The sequence below is a fragment of the Somniosus microcephalus genome, chromosome 1 (genome assembly GCF_052327205.1).
Source record: "Somniosus microcephalus isolate GS21.2 chromosome 1, FLI_Smic_1.0, whole genome shotgun sequence".
NCBI lineage: Eukaryota > Metazoa > Chordata > Chondrichthyes > Squaliformes > Somniosidae > Somniosus > Somniosus microcephalus.
The window spans coordinates 356,191,219-356,200,907 of NC_140987.1; the positions used below are offsets into that span (position 1 = coordinate 356,191,219).

Consider the following 9,689-nt stretch of genomic DNA (forward strand, 5'->3'; position numbering starts at 1 on the left):
CGATGGGCAGACAAGCTACCGTGGGTCCTGTTGGGCCTTCGCACGGCCCCCAAAGAAGACCTTCGCTCTTCATCAGTGGAGCTGGTGTACGGTCAGCCGCTGCGAGTCCCGGGGGATTTCCTGCCAGCTTCGACGAAGCCATGGTCCGCGTCTGACCAGCTTACTAGTCACCAGGAGGTGGCCAGATGCTTCGCACCGGTGCCCACTTCGCACCACGGGCTGCAGAGTTCGCACATTCCCCCGGAGCTTCACAAGGCTGAGTACGTCTTTATTCGCCACGATGCTCATAGGGATCCACTCAAGGCCCCATATACTGGTCCCTTCCGCGTGTTGTAGGCAGGGGACAAAACCTTCATGGTAGATGTCGGTGGTAAACTGGACCACATTTCGGTCGATTGCTTAAAGCCAGCACATCTGGACCTCGACCGCCCTGTCGAGAGAGCACAACCGCCGAGACGAGGTCGGCCACCCATCGCCATTACAGCAGACCAAGTGCAACCGCCCGCCAGACCGCCAGCCGCCCAACAGCCTCCGCCTCAGGAGTACAGGAGTTGTTCTGACAGGCTCATCAGACCCCCTCAACATTTGACTTTGTCCATTAAAGTGAATTCTGGGGGGGGGGGCATGTGGCAGAGCCACTGAATGACTCTGGGCAACTGTATATCATTCCCTTTAACGATGTTCTAACACCAACCTAAGCCTGTACCATTATGTTAGACATTACTGTGTTTTGTATATAGTGTTTGTATGTATGGGGCATGGCCCATTTAAGAGCGCGGGAAAACGCAGGCAAACGCAATGACGTCACGTCGCAAACCACGTGACTGTCCGGGCAGTCTCGTGGAATCTCCATCTTGTTAAGACCTGTTTTCGTGGTTCTCCAGTATCGATCTCAACAAACTGTTTGAACTCGTTTAGTCTTACATTAAAGACCTGTTTGATTGATCTCCTGAGTCGACCTCAGTTATTGGTTAGGAATTCGTCAATTCCTACACTATTATCTCTTGTGATAAAAGCTAGAATTCCATTAGCCCATTTAACAGCCTTACCAATCCGAGCTGCTGCCTTTAATGACTTGTGAACCTGCATTCCCAAGTCCCTCTGCTCTTCCACAGCACCAAGCCTACTTCCATTCAGTCTATCACCCTACACTTACTGACATTAAATTTCATCTGCAATTTTCTAGTTCATTCCTCCATCATATCAATATGGTTCCTTTGCTCTTATAAAAATTAACTACACTTTCTATTTTGGTATAATTTGTAAATTTCAACACAGCTTCCTCTATCCCAATCATATAAAGGAAAGAAAGACTTGCATTTAAATAACATCAGTATTTATATAGTGTCTTTCACGTCCACAGGACATCCCAAATCACTTTACAGCCAATGAAGTACTTTTTGAAGTGCAGTAACTGTTGTAATGTAGGAAACAATTTGCACATAGCAAGCTTCCACAAACAGCAATTAAATAATTGACCACATAATCTCTTTTTAGTGATGTTGGTTGAGGGATGAATATTGGTCAGGACACTGGTAAAACTTCCCTGCTCTTCTTCGTATAGTGCTATGGGATCTTTTACATCCACTTGAGAGGGTAGATAGAGCCTCGGTTTAACGTCTCGACAGAAAGCCGGCACCTCCGACAGTGTAGCACTCCCTCAGGACTGCATTGAAGTGCCAGCATAGATTATGCTCTCAAGTCTCTGGACTGGGGCTTGAACCCACGAACTTCTGACTCAGAGGTGAGAATGCTACCACTGACCAAGGCTGACACCATCATATAGACAGTGAATAGCAATAGCCCCAGAACTGAACCCACTTCCAGCTCACTCTGACAAACTGCTCTTAGCTAAAGGGAATAATTTTAGCTTTTGGCGATAGTGTAATGGAAAGAGAAATCGGGAGAGCTATATAACAAGCAGTTGATCCGATGTTGCCTGTTTTACACTAGCAACAAAAGTGAAAATGACCCCCTACTCTTCAAGTTCTTCCGTCTAATCAATGTTTATTACAGTTTCCTATCTTGCCCCTAATTCCATACCCCTAATCTTCTCTAGTAATCTCCTGTGTGGTACCTTGTTAAAGGTTTTTCTAAAGTTCATATACACCAAATCCACAGCATTTCACCCATCTGCCATGTCTATTACCCCCTCAAAGATTTCTTTGAGGTTTATCAGGCATGATCACCCCTTTTGAAATCAATGCTGGCTACTTCTAATCATTTTCTCTTTATATAGATACATGGTAATGAAGTAAGATATTAAAAATTGGATTTAATAAGGAAAAACAAACCAGGATTCATCTGTAACACCAATATACAAAATGGAGGGAATAGGTTAATTCGTGCTCCGAGTTGAATAATAGAAGTCTGTAAAAGTTGTATAAACCCAGATAAGGTTTAAACAGGACTATGGGTTAACTGCGGAGAGATTAAAACTGTCAAAACAACCCCTTAGAAAGAGGGAGAGATATATGGGTTCGGCCACGCGAGTCGACACCTTTGCACTTAAGGGTTTGTTAAGTGTGAAGCTCAATAGGGTTCTATTCTTTTAACTAACTAAAGTGTTTTTGCTCTGTAGAAATAATTCAAGAGAGAGAGACAGAAAGTCTGCGGATTGCCCGCTTTGGAAAGATCTACTATCTTAGAGAAATACTTAGAAAGACCAAGCCATCTGACAACAGCAAATGGACGATCGTAAAGTAATAAAATTGAGGCCCGGGTCATGAGAAAGTAACAAGACCAACTGATAACGAAATGTGAGATTTGTAAGCGACTGGAAGAATGGAATGTCATGGTTTTATAATTACAATTTAACTATAATTCTGTATATGTTAATAAGCTTATCCCCGCCTTTAGGGCAGGGCCTTAAGTTTTGTATAACTGTGAGAACCTCAAGAGATTCGGTGGAGTTGGAGCCTTGTGTTGGGACGCAAGAGCCATAGCTCCCCAGGCCTGAATAAACCGTTTTTACTTCAATTATTGGGTCTGTCTTTCTTACAACAAGCCAGTGTTGTCGACTGTGTATATCACTCAGTCCACACTTTGGGGGCTTACATCAATTGGCGACGAGGATGGGATTCGCGTTCTGAACCAGACTCTCGGACAGCGTTAACCTAAGACGGGTGAGTATGTTTTAATTACCACCTGTAAAATTAGGGGTTAATCGCTGGCGAGACGGTGAGTCAGAATCGACGTATAAAAGAACTATAAAAAGAAAGACACCCTTAATTGAAGGCGGTTAAAAAGATAGGGATAAGGTGTTCCCTAAGCCGTATAGCGGCAAACCGACGGGGCGGAAAACCCCGGGAGGCAGAGAAGTCCTCATTTAGCCGTAGGTAGGCGAACCGACGGGGCGGAAAACCCTGGGAGGCAGAGAAGTCCTCATTTAGCCGTAGGTAGGCGAACCGACGGGGCGGAAAACCCTGGGAGGCAGAGAAGTCCTCATTTAGCCGTGTGTAGGCGAACCGACAGGGGCGGAAAGACCCCTACCCCGGGGAGGCGGGAAATCCTCTTTATCCGTGAGACGGCGAAATCTCAACAATTGAATGAATGGGTGCGCCGTGGTGAGTGAATGAGATAAAACCCTACGGTCATAAAGAGGTTAGAACGGACAAGGGTGAGGTCTGTCCCCAGCACCTAGCCTGAGCCTGAATTAAGAGGACAGTAGTCCCACGTGACGGCCAGGATCAAGTAGGACGCCGGGAGCTACAGACCCCACAGTACCAAAACCTCGGGACTAAAGGGTTGGTGTGTGTCTAACGAAACGAAGTGACTAATAGAAAGCAAGAAACTAATGAAGGTGACGCTATGGGGCGAACAACGTAGCGTACAAACCTAATTCCTCAACATCGTGAATTATGCGTGAAACATAGCAGTTAGTTATGACTAAGAGGGTGGAAGAAGAATCCTCAAGGGACCTGGATTCTATAACCCGACTCCTGGAAAATAAAAAGAAACAGTGCAGAGAGCCAAAGGCTTGGTAGGGAGGAGCTAAAGATAAAGAGGCAACAGATAATGTAAGGAATTGAAACAGAAGGGAGAGATAAAGAAGGAAAAAGATCTAATTTGCAGGCGAACCAATTTGAAACCCCAGCAAAAAAAAAACAAACAAACAGGGATTTGGAAACTAGGGAAAGCTGTTGAGTCACAGATTTAAAAAGGAAGGAAAAGATAAACTTAAAGCTTTACCAACATGGAAGTTATTAGCATCTGTACCAAGACAAGTAAAACACGAGATTTGCTGAGTGAAAGGAACCTTAGACATATGCTGAAATTACAATTTGTATAAAAATGTGTGAGTGTGGATGTTTTCCTGATTAGGAATGTTTAAGAGGATTCAATATTCCTTTGTCTGAAAATCTGTCCGTTAAGAAAAAGAAATGTCTGCTGTGTGTTGTAGCTCCACCCACTTCTCTGTGTTAAAGTAAAAGCATTTAACCCCTTTGTCTTGTCGGGGATTTTGGAAGTTTAAGAATGTGCAAATAAGATTGTGCCCTCAGAATGAAAAAAACCTATTACAATTTAAGTTAAGCTGAAGTGTAAAAACTGAGAAGAGCAACAAAAAGTTTGTTTAATGAAAGATTAAGTTTCAGTCTAAGATCTAACCTTGGAGTTATGAGGTAAATTAACCTATTAAAACCAGACTTTCATTGTGGCCACAGTGAAATTCTGGTTGATGTAAATTGGTGTAGTCCAAATTGAATAAGATAACTCAACTCCGCAAGAATATCCGATAGTGGCAGGTCCCTCTACAATATTTAATTGACTATGGTACTGGAAGCCTTATAGAAGGCGGGACTAGAGTTAAACCTTAGAAAGGTATAGGTAGGGAAGGATGAAGTAGTCTACCTAGGATACATAGTGACACAAGGGAAGAGACAAATGCCCAAAAACAGATGGGAGGGGCATTAGGACTGGCTGCGTGCTTTGATTGCTCGCAAGCTTCTAGGGATGGCAGCAGGAAGGGACCGCGCCAGAGAGGGGAGGGGGATCCGAGGATGTTTGTTGATGCATTGGTAGGGGGCCGACAGTGCAAAATGTTAATAGACACAGGAGCCACAATCTCATTGACAGACTTACCCTTGCCCCGAACGAAACTTTGTTAGTATAGCAGGAATCGGTGGACGAAGAATCAGGGCTTATAAGAGCGAAACAGTCTTACTAGAAATTGGCTATAATAATAATACCTACACAGTTGTGGGTATGCGAGAACACCGAAGGAACAATCCTAGGGATAGATATACTGCGAGAAGTAGGAGCTTTAGTCGACCCTAAAGCGAATGAAGTGTACTGGCCCCCAGATTATAAGTCAAACAAACAGGCAGGCCCGGGAAACAAAGTAGAAATGGCCCAGCCTATACAGGATTTGATCAAAGGGGGGTAGCCAAAGGAAAATGTGTAAACCTATATAGATAGTCGGAATGCCTTTGGGGTGGTGTCTGATTACATGATAGCGGGAGTAGGCAGGGATATATGACACCAGGAGAAGACCCGTAAGAGACAAGAATATAATCAAAGAATTAGTAGGAACCTCTCTCCTACCCAAAGAGTCCGTAATAATAAATTAAAGCACACAAGAGGATGGGCAGCTAAACGATCAACTGAGAGAGGGAATCTGACCAATGAAGCCCAAATGTTCATGTTGAATCAAAGTGTGAAACCACAACTGTCTTTCAGTCAGGGATGTTTTTTTGGGTTGCGTGAAGTGACGCAATAATGTTTAGCTCCACCTTCAAAAGCCTGCGAAGGAGTTAACCCTTTCCACTGACAGCTGTTTGAGTTCACCAAGTAACAACTTCAGTATTACTGAACAGAATTTAAAGATATTGGACATTATTAAATTTAAGTTTCTTAATGTTAAGCTGATATTTCCCCACAGTGATAGAAGGAAAATTAGGATTTGATAAATGGAAGTTATCTTATAAACTAATTGCAGCACCGTCTCAAACGGCAGGGAGGCTGCTTGGGAAGCTGTCCTGTTACCCAAAGATAAATCTGGACAGATAGTTAGAGACATGAGGCCAAAGACCAACAGATTATACGGGATCGAGAACAGGATACACGGGACGACCAGAAGGAGGTCTTAGCAATAGATAGCAAAGTGATAGCAGAAATAATACCAGCCAAACCAGGGCTAGCACCCAGATGGTCAGGACCTTATGAAGTATTAATGAATAATGACACATGTGCTCATGTAGATGGGTCTGGAACGGGTAAAGGAAGGTGGAAACACTGGACTCAGTTAAAAATATATAAGAAAGACAATGAGTAAACCAGAGATGGTGCCCTTTTTGACAGAGTGAGGAGTATACTAGAAGATATAAAGAATGGGAAGGGGAGTTACTACATATATCAATGATAGGGCTGTGTATGATGATAATAGGCTGTGTATGATGATAATATTATATGCCATAGTTTGCATCTTCAGGTATGTCTGGGGACAGAGCCACAGAACAAGAAATGAACCAGATGTACAGCATTTTGAACTGATAAAATGGATAAGAGCAGAATAATTCTGACTGGCTGGTGACGACCAGCCCCCTTTTTGTAATTACAGGAACATTGGACGTCCGGAATGAGATGGAGCGTCCTCGCCTTGATTCTAGGGATAAATATAAGTATTGCCATTATCGAGGGGGATTAGTAATAAGGAGAACACAGGATGAGGTGTATTTTAGTGTAGCACATAGAGTTACTAAGCTTGCCATTAATATGAGTACTTTTGAGATACAAAACAAACCTGGAACTCCCTGTGGGTAAAACAATTAGAGGATCCACAGGAAAAATCTATCTTACAAAGATGTAAGAAACGGGGAGTATTGGAAACGACCGGAGCAGGGTATGCGGCCGGGTTAGCAACAGTTAATAGCTTGGACATAGAAGGAGTAAACGAAGGAGTAGAAGAATTACAAGCAAAAATAGAGAAGTTACTAAAACAAGCTACTGGAAATAGCCGGCAATTGACACTGGCAGGGAAACCAAACAATAATGCAATTGTCGGGGGTGGAAGAGATAGTAGCCCCCCATGCAGAAACAATCAATACAATTATTGATAGACTTAATAATGCTTCTCACTAAACCGATAAGGAACTAATATGTGCCACGTAGGGCTCATGGCTATTGTTGAATGCTCAGCATAACATGAGGCAAATAAATAATGGACAGATCCCTGATTGGATTACTAATGAGGATCTGGAACCTTGGATTGACACAAATAAAAGCCTATGTAAGGAATGTAAAATGGGACAAGTACACCGGGCAGGTGATTGTCTGACCCCATGGACTAAGATGATTGGCTTTGTACTGGCCATCCCACAATTCCCAGAAGGGGGACAACCCTGATACGATGTGATTAATATAGGAGAAGTACAAAGGGAAAGTGGGTTAAATATCATGATGTCCCTACCAAGACACTTTGGGAAAGGGATGAAGATAATAAACAGAAGAATGAAACCTAAAGGGGGGTGGTAGTGGACGGGTGCCACCACAAGGGAAGGACATGGGTGTGCACACACCCCCCCACCGAGGGAGACACATCAGAGTACGGATTTACGAAAATTACCAATTGCACCCTCGAGGTTCACCCAAGGGGATACACTGGACCTGGGTAGCATCAAGGAACAATGGGACCTGTTGTGTCACCACAATTGAACAGAAATATGAATATCAAGATATGGCTTATACCATTCCCCAACCAAACCGTTGTATTGGTCGAAAGATACTTATACAGATAGGAAAACCTGGTCATTTGATAATATGAGACTTACTAAAAAGGGTTGAAACTTATGTCATACCAGAGCCCAAGACAATTCCTAAGTTAGAGGAAGCTTGGCAGAAGTTACGGCAGGAAACAAAGGAAATTTTAAAGTACTATCATAAAATAGAAGAAGGCTTAAAGAAACAACAAAAAGACATTAGTGCAACATTAGAGGAAACTCACCCACTTCCTCATATTTTGACAATTGGGGATCAGGATGGTCGGGGACTTTGGGCGCCTCGGTGGTACAAGGCATAATGATATTCCTCTTGATTGTTATTCTGATATATTGTGTATTTTTATTTCTCCAGTGCCTTTGTGCCAGAATGAGTAAGGCCGAAATTGGTGCGGTGAAAGAAGTAGAGCCTGAGGAGGGGCAGGTAGCGATGTTAAGAATGGACAACTCCCCTGCCTCTCCAAGGCAAATGGTGTAAGACGCGATGGGAAGCCCTGAAATTATATGGGATTAATTGGGCATGGTAATTAATGACCGGGCCGGCCAACCGTAAGATGGAGGTGGCAGAAGGAGGGTGGCAGAAGGAGGGTGGTGAATGAGGATTGGTGTGTGATGACAGTCTCGAATTGGCACGTCACACACCCCACGTGGGAATGAGGGACAGGCTTGAGCAGGAAAGCCTCAACCATTAGTGTAGGGTCTAAGGGGCCCCAGGAATGGTTACACCGGACGGAGTGCATAAAGGAAAGCCCACCCTAAAGGAAAGACCACCGTAAAGGAAAGACCACCATACCACAAGGGGGGGGAAGTCGGCCTCCAAATTGATAAGATATATATACATGTATAACCTAAACTGGTAGAAGGCCAGGGAGTGCACGCTCTGGCAGACACCAGGAAGTGGAAATACATGTTGACCTGTTTGGAGCAATTGTCCAAAGGTCAAAAGGGGGGACTGAAGTAAGATATTAAAAATTGGATTTAATAAGGAAAAACAAACCAGGATTCATCTGTAACACCAATATACAAAATGGAGGGAATAGGTTAATTCGTGCTCCGAGTTGAATAATAGAAGTCTGTAAAAGTTGTATAAACCCAGATAAGGTTTAAACAGGACTATGGGTTAACTGCGGAGAGATTAAAACTGTCAAAACAACCCCTTAGAAAGAGGGAGAGATATATGGGTTCGGCCACGCGAGTCGACACCTTTGCACTTAAGGGTTTGTTAAGTGTGAAGCTCAATAGGGTTCTATTCTTTTAACTAACTAAAGTGTTTTTGCTCTGTAGAAATAATTCAAGAGAGAGAGACAGAAAGTCTGCGGATTGCCCGCTTTGGAAAGATCTACTATCTTAGAGAAATACTTAGAAAGACCAAGCCATCTGACAACAGCAAATGGACGATCGTAAAGTAATAAAATTGAGGCCCGGGTCATGAGAAAGTAACAAGACCAACTGATAACGAAATGTGAGATTTGTAAGCGACTGGAAGAATGGAATGTCATGGTTTTATAATTACAATTTAACTATAATTCTGTATATGTTAATAAGCTTATCCCCGCCTTTAGGGCAGGGCCTTAAGTTTTGTATAACTGTGAGAACCTCAAGAGATTCGGTGGAGTTGGAGCCTTGTGTTGGGACGCAAGAGCCATAGCTCCCCAGGCCTGAATAAACCGTTTTTACTTCAATTATTGGGTCTGTCTTTCTTACAACAAGCCAGTGTTGTCGACTGTGTATATCACTCAGTCCACACTTTGGGGGCTTACATCAGTAATTTCATCCTTAATTAAAGACTCTAAAATGTTTCCTTCCATGGATGTTAAATTAACTAGCCTGTAATTACCCAGAACAGCCCGATCTACTTTTTAAAAAATGGATACTAATTTGGCCACTCTCCAGTCTTTTGGCACGCATCCATACGCAACAGAACCCTGAAATATAATTTCTAGCTCCTTGTCAATTTCCACCCTCATCTCCCTC

The 9,689-nt window shown here is 43.2% G+C and overlaps 1 long non-coding RNA gene across 1 annotated transcript; it reads left to right on the plus strand.

The window, feature by feature from the left end:
• Positions 1–2,256: 2,256 nt before the first annotated feature.
• LOC147124986 (uncharacterized) lies at positions 2,257–9,397 on the plus strand. Its single transcript, XR_015079354.1, has 2 exons — positions 2,257–8,189; positions 9,000–9,397. It is a non-coding gene; the product is annotated as an uncharacterized LOC147124986 (long non-coding RNA).
• The last annotated feature ends 292 nt before the right edge of the window (positions 9,398–9,689 follow it).